The 13,900-nt window shown below is 32.5% G+C and overlaps 1 long non-coding RNA gene across 2 annotated transcripts; it reads right to left on the bottom strand.

The window, feature by feature from the left end:
* Positions 1 to 3,104: 3,104 nt before the first annotated feature.
* LOC148948280 (uncharacterized) lies at positions 3,105 to 9,210 on the bottom strand. Of its 2 annotated transcripts, XR_016142184.1 has the most exons (3): positions 8,866 to 9,210; positions 5,445 to 5,696; positions 3,105 to 3,556 (listed from the first exon to the last, which is right to left on the bottom strand). It is a non-coding gene; the product is annotated as an uncharacterized LOC148948280 (long non-coding RNA). The 2 variants fall into 2 exon arrangements; XR_016142185.1 differs by lacking the exon at positions 3,105 to 3,556 and having other exon boundaries at positions 5,330 to 5,696.
* Between the last annotated feature and the right edge of the window lie 4,690 nt (positions 9,211 to 13,900).

Genomic DNA, 13,900 nt, shown 5'->3' with positions numbered 1-13,900 from the left:
AACAAATTACACCAAGAGAGGTGTTACCTTTTGTTGTAGATATTTTAACCAGTTGTTTAACATTAAGATTAATTTAAAGAAAACTAAGTTTTTCCGAGGGAAGTAAAGAGCGAAGTTGAAACTTAAAACGGACAAAAATTATTACTTCGCAGCCTATTTAATATATATTAATATAACTGGTACAAATAAACCAACTAATTATGTTTCCCTATGCTTTTACGATCTTACAAAACTAGCACATTACGGAAGGCAGAGAATAATATAAGTATTTTGGTACGGAAAGAGCAAACCAATTACGGACACCTCTTATAAGGTCAAAATAGCTTCAATCCCTTTTAGAATCAATCTCTCTTAAAATAAAGCAATAATCCATTTTGGAATTGCCTTTATTTTTTTACGTTTAATTTGGTATCACTTCTGCACAATGGCTCAGTTCAATCACTGGCTCTCGTTTTGGTTCTTAAAAGAACATGTCATGATCAGTTTGTACAAAAGTTCTAGTAAGGCCATCTTGATAGTATTATGACTACAGACTAGCTTTAGAATTTGTATCATAGCTTGAAATTCACTCTTGTATAGAGAGAAATAATCGGATTTCCAGAGTTCATATTATGTCTTATTTGATATTCATTTCAAGTGATACGAGAGTATATTTCTCACAATTTAAGACTATATATTACCCACTATTAGTATTGTAGCTGGTGAGAGCAAAATGCTGCTTGATAAATCAGTCCAATATTTCTGTATGCTGTTCAATTACTCGCGGCTATTAAAGTACCAAGGACACCTAAAATGAAAACTAATTCATTAACTTGGTCAAGTGCAAACTTACACAGCCATATACGTCTTAAATTAGTGTGGAAAACCGATAATTCATTTTTTAAGGAGATAGATCGCCAGTTTACATCATTTATTCCAATACATAAGTTCGTAGCCGATTTCAAAAATAAAGAACGTGTGCTGATAAACAGCAGAAAATGAGCAAAAACAATAAATCAGCATATAACCTTAGGAAGTGTTTCTTTCCTGATTGTTGCAGTAAAAGAGAATCAATTCCATTAGTTTTTATACCCAAAAAGGAGTTTGAAGAGTGGGCAAGATTGGTGAGTGAGTATTATGGTCCAGCCAAGAATAAATATTTGTCTCCCTTCTCTCATTTGCCCAGCCATAATCTTTGTGTTCTTCACTTTCGAAGTGAAGATTTTATGTTGGGACCCACTTCAAAAAAGGCTTTTTCAATGAAAAAGAACTCAAAGCCATGTTTCTTCAAAAGAGCAAGTGTCAATCTAGCTATTGTGGCTGGAATTTGTGGCCCTCCAGGACTTCTAAACTATGAAACAGTTTACAGGTAAATATTAACAGCTCAAGAAAAAGTGTCCAGACACAGTCTATTGCTAGTTTTGCAGGATAGTGACGTTTGCTGATAGCCTGCTTTGTGTAAGCCTAGGCTAAGATACCTAGTAGGCTAGGCCTATGTGATTTGTTTGAACATTTAACAGAGTACAACTGCATAACTTGTAAATAATACTTTGCTATAGTTTTAATATTTGAAAAAAACCTATAGGCCCTAACCAAACATTAAATCAAGAGAAAATTTTGTTAGTCAACTATGTGGCTAATAAGCAATTACAAGGCAGTTATTTGTGGTAAGATGTTGTATCAAAATAATCAAACCAGTCTTTAAGGCCAAACTACTGTGTAGAAACGGATTGAAGTAAGTCAACTGGCAGGGTAATATCAATGCAGTATGATGCTTTCTGGCCTAAATATTTGAAAGATAAATAACATCTAAGCCTAGGTTGATCTATGTAAGAGTTTAAATTAGGTTCTGAATAGTTTTCTGTACTTTAGAGTCCACTTTGGTCAATAAGTTCAAAAGTTCATAGCCAGCTGGGGAAGGCACCTTTTGGACAACCAGTATAGGTTATTCTTGCATATTGCCATCCCTTCAGCTAAAAATTTAAATAGGTCATCAATGTTAAGCTGAATATTTAAAAATTGGGGTTCTTTTTTTTTAGGGAAACTTATTTCCCAAATTCATTTACTTTTTAGCATTACTTTCCCCTTTAAAAAAAGCTTCCAATGTAGGCTACTTTCAAGCCACTAGGAAACAAAGGTAAATACTGTATGATGGTTGTTTATATATATATATATATATATATATATATATATATATATATATATATATATATATATATATATATATATATATATATATATATATATATATATATATATACATATATATATATATATATATATACGTATGTATATATATATATATATATATATATATATATATATATATATATATATATATATATATATATATATATATATATATATATATATATATATATATATATATATATATATATATATATATATATATATATGACTTTTGTCAAGTTTAGTCTTGCCCATCAAAATTTACAAGCCTGAGAAAATTTCTCTTATTTTCGAAAACAGATGGAAACAACCCCTAAAAGTTGTAGCATCTTAATGAAAACCACACCATCAAATTCAGCATATCAGAGAACCTTACTTCAGAGGTTTCAAGCTCCTATCTTCTAAAATGTGGAATTTTGTATTTCTTGCCAGAACAAAGATCATATATATATATATATATATATATATATATATATATATATATATATATATATATATATATATATATATATATATATATATATATATATATATATATATATATATATATATATATATATATATATATATTGATTATGTATGTATGTATTATTATCATAAATATATATGAATATTATCATGAGGCATATTATAGATATATATATATATATATATATATATATATATATATATATATATATATATATATATATATATATATATATATATATATATATATATATATATATATATATATATATATATATATATATATATATATATATATATATATATATATGCCCTGATTTCAATATTTTCTGAGGTTTTACTCAACCTTGATCAATATAGTTTAAGAAGAAGTCCAAGCAAAGAATAACTCATTGTGAATAATCAGAATATTTTCCTTTTCAGGTTTTTTTTTTTGGCTAAATACCAAAATTTTTGTCCCACTTGCAAAAGTTACAGATATATATCTGTGTAATATAAACTGTAATAGCCCTATAAAATATAAAATTTCCATCAAGTTAACCACCTGTATTAGAGGAGTTTAACTCCTATTTCTGAAAAATATGAAAAAAATATTCTAGTGATTAACTTTAAAATGCATGAAAGATTTTGTTGTTACATCAATTGTATTAAGTAAAGAGGCACTTACAAAATGACATCTATGCATGAAAAACAGTCATCAATTAATTAAATACTTATAAACACAAAGAAATCAATTAAAGAAACATTTATAAAAAACAACTTCTATGCATCAAGGAACCCAGTATAGAGGCCACTTGACTCAGGGAATCTCTCTCTAATCATCATGTAAACACGGGATGGAAGGGGAACTCTGATCCTTTCTCCAAGATAAGTATATACAGTCCCGACAAATTGCCTGTAGGCAATGTACCTCATCCGTCTAAAAAAAGAGAAAAAGGAAATACAACTACTCTTTCACAAATCTAAAAATCCCTTGCTAGTAGGGGTTTATTTACTAGTAGCAATTACTCCACGTGTTCCTGACTTTTTCAAGTTGTAAGGAGGCCTTAATTTTGTGTAAATTTAGTAACTCAATTTCAGTAAAAATTATAATCACCTTTGCTGGAATCCCAACTTGCCAGTTGATTTTCAAAGGTTTGAGCCTTAAAGATGGTTTGAGGTAACCCTCGGATCCTTTCTGATTAATTAAGAGATACATGATCTAATTAAAATAGATCAGAGGATAGAAAAGGGCAGAGATCATCCTGGTAAATAACTCATGATTTTGTTAGAATTTATCCTATTTGGTGGTTGGTCTCATAGTTTTATCTGTATATTTCGTTTTAGTAAGGCTGGGTCTGTCTAAATAAAGGATAAAATTTATTAAAGAATAAAATAATCTAAGAGTAATTAAATTTAAGAACTCCAATGACCTTCCCAAAAACATAAAATTTGTGGAATAAGCTTTGAATAGCCTAAGGTTTAGGTGAAAAAAAAAAAACTAAAACAAGGATTAAGAGCTATAAAGAGCTTTTTTGCGTCCCCTATTCCAACGTAGTGTCTCTTGGAACTTAAGCTTAGTGTTTATAATAGATCTCACACCCAGAAATTGGAATACCCTGGACTACAGTTTTGTGTACCCCCTACTTGGATCCTTCTAACGTTATACAGAAGTCTGTATTCAAGAGGAGAACCCTATATTTTACTTGTCCTTTCCCAGCTGTAAATACAAATGGTGGTCTTGATGTTATACAGAGAGACTAGGAAAAAAGGAGTACTATTGGGCAGACAGAGAGTTTAAGATCTTTCCAGTTGAGGGAAATTGAATCCAGAAACTTTTCCTAATCAAGTTTAAGATTTGCCTGAGATTCAAGGGACACTCATCCTTCTTTAAGAAATAATTGCAAAATACCTTGCTTTGTGTTACTGAGAAAATTTGTAAACAATTGATATGGTTATTCCGAATTTTGCCCACTTTCAAACCCCTTTGATTTACCTTCTTGAAGTACCTTAACTAGTCAAATAAAACTCGTAAATTTGGTGCTTCCATTTTTAACCGAATTAGCAGGGTTTACCTAATTTGATAATTTAGATCTAAAGACTCTATAACACAATAGACCCAAGCCTTAACTAATTAGCCAAGTGTAATTTATTCAGCTATAATTTCAGTAGCTCTAAACCTAAGATAATGCGTTATTTCGGTAAATGACACGTGGACAATAGAAGACCGACGGACAAACAAACTATATAAGAATATTCACCTCTGAAGAGAGCCGTTGGAAGGTATACATAATTTGAATTACAACGTTTCTCCTCTTTTGTTAAGTTTACTAATAAAGTTTAGTTGTCACAGAATTTTGAGTACCAATTTGAACTACTGCCTCAGTTTAACACGCTACCAATTGACTGATTGTTCCTTTAAGAACTCTGGGTAGCAAGATTTACAAATATAATTTAAAACATTTAGAAGGAACGTTTAGAGGGATAGGTTTACCCAGAGCCTGCTTAGAGCATCAATCAGGCTGAGTTTCTAGTCCTAAAAATAGGGTAATCTCAAAATTTCACAGGTGCAATGGAAGGGGAGGATTTTATATAGAAAACATTCTAGCCCATAAGAAAAATTCTCTACCTGGAGATCTATAAATAGAAAACTCTTAAAGTTGTAAAACACAGACAAAAGATAGTTTGTGCTCAGTTGTAAATAACAGGTGATATTCTGTCACTTAGAAACAATACCTTAGTTTCTCTTGGGTTACTAACTACAATAACCAACTACGCTTGAATAATGGGGGTTACTAACTTTGCTTGAATAACACTTATTTACTTACTGGTTTTCATTGTATGTAAGTGAAGCATTATACTGGGTCTTGTACTGCCAATATGCAGTCCTAAGAATCCATGGCTCTAAGCAATTTAGGCGGAAAGCAGGGTGATGTGTGATGCACAGAGGGATGCAAGGTGTGGTTGTTGGTGCATCTGGATCCTTGTAGCTCTCTAGGAAGCCTTTTACTCTTTGTTGTTCTTGGCAGCAGACTTTTTCTGTATTTACTGACCAGACTTTGCATTAGAGACATGAACACCTACAAGAGAACCAATTGTAGTTCAGGCAACTTGGTGGTCATATGTAAATCCTAAAACTTAGTCAACCTACCTGAGAATTTTTGTGGCCAGGAAAATTAGGCTTAGGATGCTTCTTCATCCGAAAGTTCAGTAGACATTGTTTTTTATGAGTCGACCGAAAACTCTTATTCATCTCTATTGTAATTCAAGAAGACTTTCCAGGTAGGCCTGTCCGCCTAGAGTCTAAGTCAGTTTGACCAAGTTTTAGGATTGACATGACCACTAAGTCACCTGGACTTGCAGTCCTCAGTCAGAAAACCCAATTTGTAAGCCAAGACATTTACATTAACCCAAAAATAAATAAAAACTGGTTGACCAACAAGTCAATGCTGGCAAACAAGATACCTAAGCCTAAATAGGTCCACCTGTCAGTTGAGTTAAATTATGTTAGGTTAGGACCAATTTTATAAGCTCAGACAGTTACAATGAAACAGAATTAATTGAAAATTGGTTGACTAAAAAGTTGTCACGACTAGTGTGCGAACAAGGGGCATAGGGTCCACTCGCCTAAAGTCTTAGACAGGCAACCCAGTTTATAAGCTCAGACAGTTATACTAACACAAAACTCATTCAAAATTGGTTGACCCAACAAGTTGGCTCGATTTCAGGTGAACAAGTGACATAAGGTCTGCCTGCCTATAGTCTCAGGCAAGGGCAGCTGAGTTTTAGGATTAACATATGAACATCAAATTGCCTGGACTCACAGGCAAACCATCAACCATAATAATAATGGACTGTATTTTCAGAATATATATCCTATAGGCCTTCTAAAAATTGTGTGAAGGGAAGTTTGGTTAATGCTAAAGAAATAAAACAAAATAGAATAAAAATATAATAGTGTAGAAACAAATTTTGGCTATACATTTGCACATTAGGGTGGTGGTGGTAAAGCATAGCATATAATAAATACATAACCTAAACAAACCTAGGTACCTTTTTTCCTCCTAAACCCCAAAAAAAACTACAGCTTAAATATAGTTCCTGGACTGAGAACCCCCTTGTTTATAGAGCATAAGATAGGAAACTACAGGGCATTGGTATCTGATCTTTGCTTTTCTCAAGTTGCATTCTTTCACGTTGCCCAGATATTAGAACAGTACCAAAAAAATTTAATGGAACAAAAACAGGAATTACATTAAGAACAAAATTAGAGAGTCATGGTTTCTCTGAATGACAAATGTTGATAAAATAAAGCAATACTAATAGATCATCATCTGTCATTGTTATTATGTAATATATATACACTATATGTGTATTATGAATCATACACAATATATTATTGTATTGTTTGTACTTGCCAATGAACGCTGTTTATTCTAATTTGGCATTAGGCCATATAATTTTTGGGTGCCAATTTGGTGAGGGGGGGGAGCCGGTGCTACAATTATACTTTTAAAAATACCTTATTATTTCTATTTTTCAATTTTTTATTGTATAATGGCTAACTAGTTATTTTTTCGCCATTTACATTTTAAGAATTGGAATCACTGACATAATTACTAGATACAAATCAGCAGCACAACTGGGTTATATTTTGTTTAGTGAGGAGCCGGAATAAAAGACTCTTACTTAGTTACTTCATAATAAATAAATTATTATAGTTAATAGACTTTGAAATTGATACAATGATCCTATACTTTACTCCCCCCTAATATGGAAATATATAGCCTAAGTCAGCTTCAATCATTAATCAGCTACAAATGACCTATTTTTCTCCCTAGCCAGTTATTTAAAGAAGCAAATTTTTGAGCATAGGGTTACTAGGTTTCTATGGGCTGTTCTGAGCCTTCTAGCCCCTTCAGGGCTAAAAAAATTAATAGTCCCTGTCAAGTGAGTATTTAATTATAAAAGAGCATGAAAAATACTCATTATTGAATTGTGCTGAAAAGCTAAATTTTGTTGTAACCTGCAGTCTAGGCTATGTGCCAAAAATATAGTGTTGATTTATAGTTCAGGGTATATTTTTCACCATTATGGCGGGAGGGAGGGGGGTAAATTTCTATTGGAAATGAATTTCAGCCCCCCCTATATATGCCAATTCAGGGTTAGGTTAGGTATATATAGGGGGGCTGAAATTCATTTCTAATAGAGATGCTTATTGTATTTGTAATCAGCATAAAAAATGGCATCAAATGGTGTATTCACTTTATTCCTAACCCAATAATATGATTTGGTAGATATTTACCAGAAGGGTGTCTTGATAAATTTTGCTATATATTGATTCACAGTCAAATTCTGACTATATTTGTGTCTGTTTTTTAGGCTAGACCATCTTAATATGAGGTTAGGCTAATCAGAAAATTTATCTCTTTTGAAATGGCCTAGTCTAAAGAATCTTATAGTGTTTCTTTATAAAGGGTGATAGCACAAAACTAATACAAAGATGTTCTAAAACTAGGTATTTGTTTAGCCTTGTGACACCTGATAAGGAGACATGTTAAGAAAACAATTCTTACTTTAAAATATGTTTAATGATCCTAGTTCTTATATTATCCAACGGGAGAACCTTTATCATCAAATCTTTCCTCTAAAAATCCTCAAAAGAGAAAAATTTTCCAAATGTTACCATGTTTTTAATTCAATTCTTAAGTTCTTTTTAAATTGCCGCCTAATAAGCTATTTTATAGTTAGTGTTCATGCCGGTCTTTTTAATATTTTTTTTTAAATAGCAGTTGCGAAGGGTGAATAGCATTGTTGTAAATACAAATATTAATAGCAGTGGTTAGGTTAGGTGACAAAAGATGCACAGAATTTTTATAATTTTAATTTACCACTACTTTTTCTTTAAACACGTTTTTTGACACACTTGCTAAACACGTGCTAAACGCTATCTATAAAACAGCTTATTTGGCAGCAGTTTACAGCGGCAATTTCAAAAGACTTTAGCATTGAATTTTCAACGTGGTGATATTTGGAAACTTTTTCTCTTTTGAGGATTTTTAGAGGAAAGACTTGATGATAAAGGTTCTCCCATTGAATAATATAAGAACTAGGATCATTATACATATTTTAAAGTAAGAATTATTTTCTAAACATGTCTCCTTATCAGGTGTCACAAGGCTAAATAAATACCGGCTAGACATAGGCTAATCTACATAAAATGAAGCATTTTTTTATTCTATTGCTTACCATGATGATGAATCTTCAAATGAACTTCTCAGTTCCTCGGGAATTGCGCTATGATCTTGGACAGCAAGAGAAGCTACATTAGGTGTCACAAGAGGCTGGAACAAGTATCCTGAAACGGCATCTTGCATACCATCCAGTGGTTGGTCATCATCAAAAATATTTTCTGAAACATCAGAATAGTCACTTTCTGAACTTGAAGTCATAGTTTTTCACAAAATTTATTTTCACTAATATATATAACAATCAACCGATTTTGTAAATTTGAATTTTCACAAATGAAAAACACTGTCAGAATCACAGGGAATAGTTTCCGCTAATATTTTTCATTTCCGCAGTATACCACTGTTTTATTATTGACAACACTGTTTTGCGAATTTATTTTAACTAAAAATGCTCAGAGTAGTTACGAAAAAACTCGTAGGAAACCCGGATTTTCAGGTATAAGTAGACCTCAAATAGGTTAAGAGGGTGTCATTTTGGTGTCCTTGGTACTTTAAAAAATATTTAGTTTTAGGCTTATGTTTTTAAAATAATTTTAATTGTATACTGAAAGTTACTGATGTTACAACTGGTGTAACACTCTAAAAAGCTTTATAGATTTGTTTAGTGTTATCAGGCTATTTACTCACTTTTGACTCTTAAATCAATAATCCTGTTTTTTATACTTGACTTTTGTGTTTTCAGTAAAGCGCTAGTTTTGTATAATCATAAAAGCATAGGGAAACATAATTAGTTGGTTTATTTGCACTAGTTATATTAATATATATTATATAGGCTGTGAAGTAATAATTTTTGTCCGTTTTAAGTTTCAACTTCGCTCTTTTCTTCCGTCGGAAAAACTTTTTTTTTTTAAATTAGTCTTCTCTTCTTCTATTTAACAGCAGGCGGGCTTTTCAGTAACACTATTTAGCCCTTTTCCTTTTGCTTCACTCTGTGGGCTACAGAGCTACTGGCTTGATTGCCTCATATTTATTAGATATATTCAGATATCTTTCAGCAGATCTTTCGACTCTAGGAGTTCAAATATAAGATGATAGATGTCGATTTCTATACTCTGTGTGCAGGTATAGTTGGCTAGGCTCTTGGCTGATAGTGGGAATTTGTGGTGTTTGAAATATTTTAACAGTTTAGAAAGCACGGTATGTTGTGCAGACGTCAGCATATTACATTCAAATAGGCAATAGTCAATTGTTTCATTATTCATATTACAATGCCTGCAAAGAGGGGACAGGAGAATTGAACCACTTGAATTAGAAAGCTTATATGAGAATGCAAGGAAATTTAGTTCATTTGTTCCAGAACGAATTCTATGATAAATTTTAGAAAGATACTTATTGGGAAAGGGGGAAAGGATAGGATTAATCTTATTAAAATTAATATCTGATAGCCTCCATCGGTAAATATCTCTAATTGGGATTGGTCTCCCACTTGGCTGGTCAATATTTATAGCATTTTTTGCTATTTCATCAACCTGATGATTACCACTTATGCCAGAGTGGCTAGGAATGTACTGAAAGTAAGTTTTTATGCCATTTGAAGCAAGATTATCAATAATACTGAGACAATGATAAGTGTCAATGTCCAACTTGTATTGAGGAGCTGAGGCCAGCAACTCAAGGCTTGATAAAGAGTCAGAATAGATGATACTATTATTCAAATTTTCAATCAAAGATTGGTTTTGCTTAAGGTGTTCCAATGCCATGATTATGGCATTTAACTCAGCAAACATTATAGATAAATTATTAAATAATCTCTCGCCCATTGCAATTTTCAGGTGAGGAAGGAAAACACCACTTGCAACCTTCTCATTCATTTTTGACCCATCAACAAATATTTGGAAGTGATTTTTATAGGTAATTGTATTAAGTTCTGCAAGTTTTTTCTGAACAAAAGCAATGGGGGTTAAATCTTTATTCCATTTTGAAAATTCAGTATTTATTATGGGAAATGACCAATTCCATGGAGGGGATTGGGGGAAAGTAGGTGCAATAGACTTTGCTGGTACAGGGAACTTCTTTTGAATATTGGCATACTCATCTGCAATACCTCTATACATGGCTGGATTTCTTAACCAATTATGTAAGGTGGGTGAGCTATTTGATTCAAGTTTTGTAAGGTGTTTTATCAAGAGAAAGCTACGTCTCTGCCTTATTGTTGTTAATCCACTCTCCATAAGCAGAAACTTGGTGCTTGTGGGTTTCCTAAGACCAAACATGAGACGTATTACATCATTTTGTAGTGTTTCAATTTTTTGCATCTGCGTCTTTGCACATGCACCATAGACAATGAGCCCATAGTCAATATGGGGTCTTATATGTGATTTATAAAACTGGAGTAAGGTTTTCTCCTTACAACCCCAGGGTGTGGAAAGAAGTCTTTTTAGTATATTTGCTTTTCTATAACATTTTTTTATTGTGTTTGAAATGTGGAGGTGGAAATTAAGTTTTTGGTCAAGCATGAGACCTAGGTAATTAATATTATTATCTTCTGGAATAGTTGTTTTATTTAGAGTTAGTTTTGCATTAACATGGTTTCGCTTCCAGTGAAATTGGATTATTTTTGACTTGGTGGGTGCAATGGGTAAATCTGAATGTTGAGAAAATTTTTCAAACTGGAAAAGTGACTTTTGCAGATTTGACTGAGCTATCTGAAAGGTGTTGCCAGATGACCATAGCACCGGATCATCAGCATATTGTAGATTCGTGTGGGGTAGGTTCATGTCCCAGAGATATAGGGCAAATAGGAGGCAACTGAGGACTGCTCCCTGAGGTAGGCCTTTGGATATTGTCTTTTGGGGTGAAGAGGCTGAACCAACACAAACAATGAAACTTCGCACTTCTATGAAGGATTTAATAAAGGATACTAGCTTGGGAGGTACTCCAAGGTTTGCAAGTTTATTTAAAAGGATTTGGTGGTTCAGATTGTCATATGCTCCTTCAAAATCAAGGAAAGCTGCCACTAGGATATTATTTTTTGAGAAAGATTCATTTATTGCATTTGTTAGCAAAATGAAAGCATCCGTTGAGGAGTGGTATTTCCTGAATCCAGTTCGAGTGTGTGGGATCTTGTTATTTTTCTCAACAAACCAGAGAAGTCTGTGATAAATCATTTTCTCTATTATTTTCCCCATCACCGGTGTAATCATTATGGGCCTATAGGACTCAGGGTTATCTTTTGGTTTATTTTTCTTTAGGATTGGTAGGAGGGACGAACATTTCCATATATTGGGGAACCTAGAGGATGCCCAAGCGTGATTATAACAATTTAGCAGTTCTTGTTTGTATGAAGGTGTGAGATTCTTTATCCATGTAGGGTGTATATTGTCATAGCTGCTGCTAGTTTTGGACCTAATATGATGTATTGCATTATTCAATTCCTGGATTGAAAATGGATTAGTTATGTACTCGGATCCTGGGCGTGGTTGGTAACTAGGGTTCATAGGAATTGTGGACAGATTGCTTTGATTGTTTGATGTTAGCTTATTAACAAAAAGAGTTGCAAATAGGTTAGCCTTTTCAATATCATTGTCATAATGGGTATTATTATGTATAAGTTCATACAGGAGTGGGTTGGGAGAAGTCTTTTTCCCACATATGTGGCTTATGACTTTATGTATAATTGGCTCATGCGTTTCTCTGGAGAGATTATTTGCAAAATTATTCCAGTATTTATATTTAGCATCTATTATAGTCCTTTTTAGATTAGATTCTGCTTGTAATTTTTTTAAATATGTAGTAGGTGTTGGTTTTTTTATGAATTCTGTCCTAGCTGCCTTTTTTATCTTCCATTTATTTAGGCACTCATTTGTCCACCATGCTTTAGGAATTTGTTTAGGGAATGTTTTCTTAGGTGTTGTCCTGGGGATAGCATGATTAGGTGTATTTATTAGTAAAGATGTCAAGGCTTCAGCATGTGTGTCAACTGTTGTGTTAGAAATGCATGAACTTTGGGTGAAACTTGTAATTTCATCATTTAGCTTATTTTGGAAAATAGACCAATTTGCTTTAGTGTTGACATAATTGGAAGTATGAGAAGAAGTTTCAGCAGGTTCATTTAGGGAGCAAACTATAGCAAAGTGGTCTGTACACAGACTATCAATTTTATTCATGTAAATTTTGTTCAAAAAATTTAGAGACACAATTTGTAGGTCAATTGTGGAGAATTTGGCACTTTTGGGGTTAAAATATGTATTTAGGTTTGGAGGGGTAGCAACAGCTAGTTCATTATTATTTGAACTCATATGCTCAATAAATTTACCAGCTTTATTTGCTGGTTTATTCCCCCACAAAAGGCTGTGGGCATTGAAATCACCACAAATAATGATGTTTTTTAACATATTAGAATTATTTATATAATTAAAGAAATCCTTGTCATCTGTAGTTTGGAAATTATTTTTATAGAATCTTATTATTTAGGTTTTTAAATTATTCAGCCAAACACTTATACCAATTACATCAACATCATTTTCAAAATCTGTAAAATTGATGCCACAAAATTTTATATTATTATTAACTAATAAAGCTACACCACCTCCTTTTCTCTCTGAAGATCTATACTTTCTCAGGATAGTGTATCCCAGAGACTTAATTTGTTGATTTTGGGTTAAATGAGTTTCCTGGAGGCAAGCAATATTAATCAAATTATTATTCATAAATGATATTAGTTCATTTAGCTTATTTTCTGTGAGTGATCTTACATTCCATTGGAGTATTGATAAATGTTGTGTTGTTGATTTATTCTTCATATGAATGAGTATCAATGTTCAGCTTTGTTAAAAGTAAAGCAAGATCTTTTTTTGCTTGAATGAGCATATCATCTGGGATGTAAATTTTTGCCAATTCTGCACTAATTTTTGTTTTCTGTAGTTGATGTATGTTCATGGCCTGAACTGCATTACAGTTTAGAATGAATAAGCATATATTTGGGGATTGCATTTTTGGTAGTGCATCCTATTTGTTGGTTAATGGATTAATTCCTGGTAGTGTTTCTGGTTTGTTTCTTCTTGGGAGGGAGGGCCAGGCTGGCCTCATCTCAC

The sequence above is a fragment of the Artemia sp. Qi Xiang Cuo genome, chromosome 9 (assembly GCF_049724085.1).
Source record: "Artemia sp. Qi Xiang Cuo chromosome 9, ASM4972408v1, whole genome shotgun sequence".
NCBI classification, from domain to species: domain Eukaryota; kingdom Metazoa; phylum Arthropoda; class Branchiopoda; order Anostraca; family Artemiidae; genus Artemia; species Artemia sp. Qi Xiang Cuo.
This window is presented reverse-complemented; position numbering and strand designations above follow the sequence as displayed.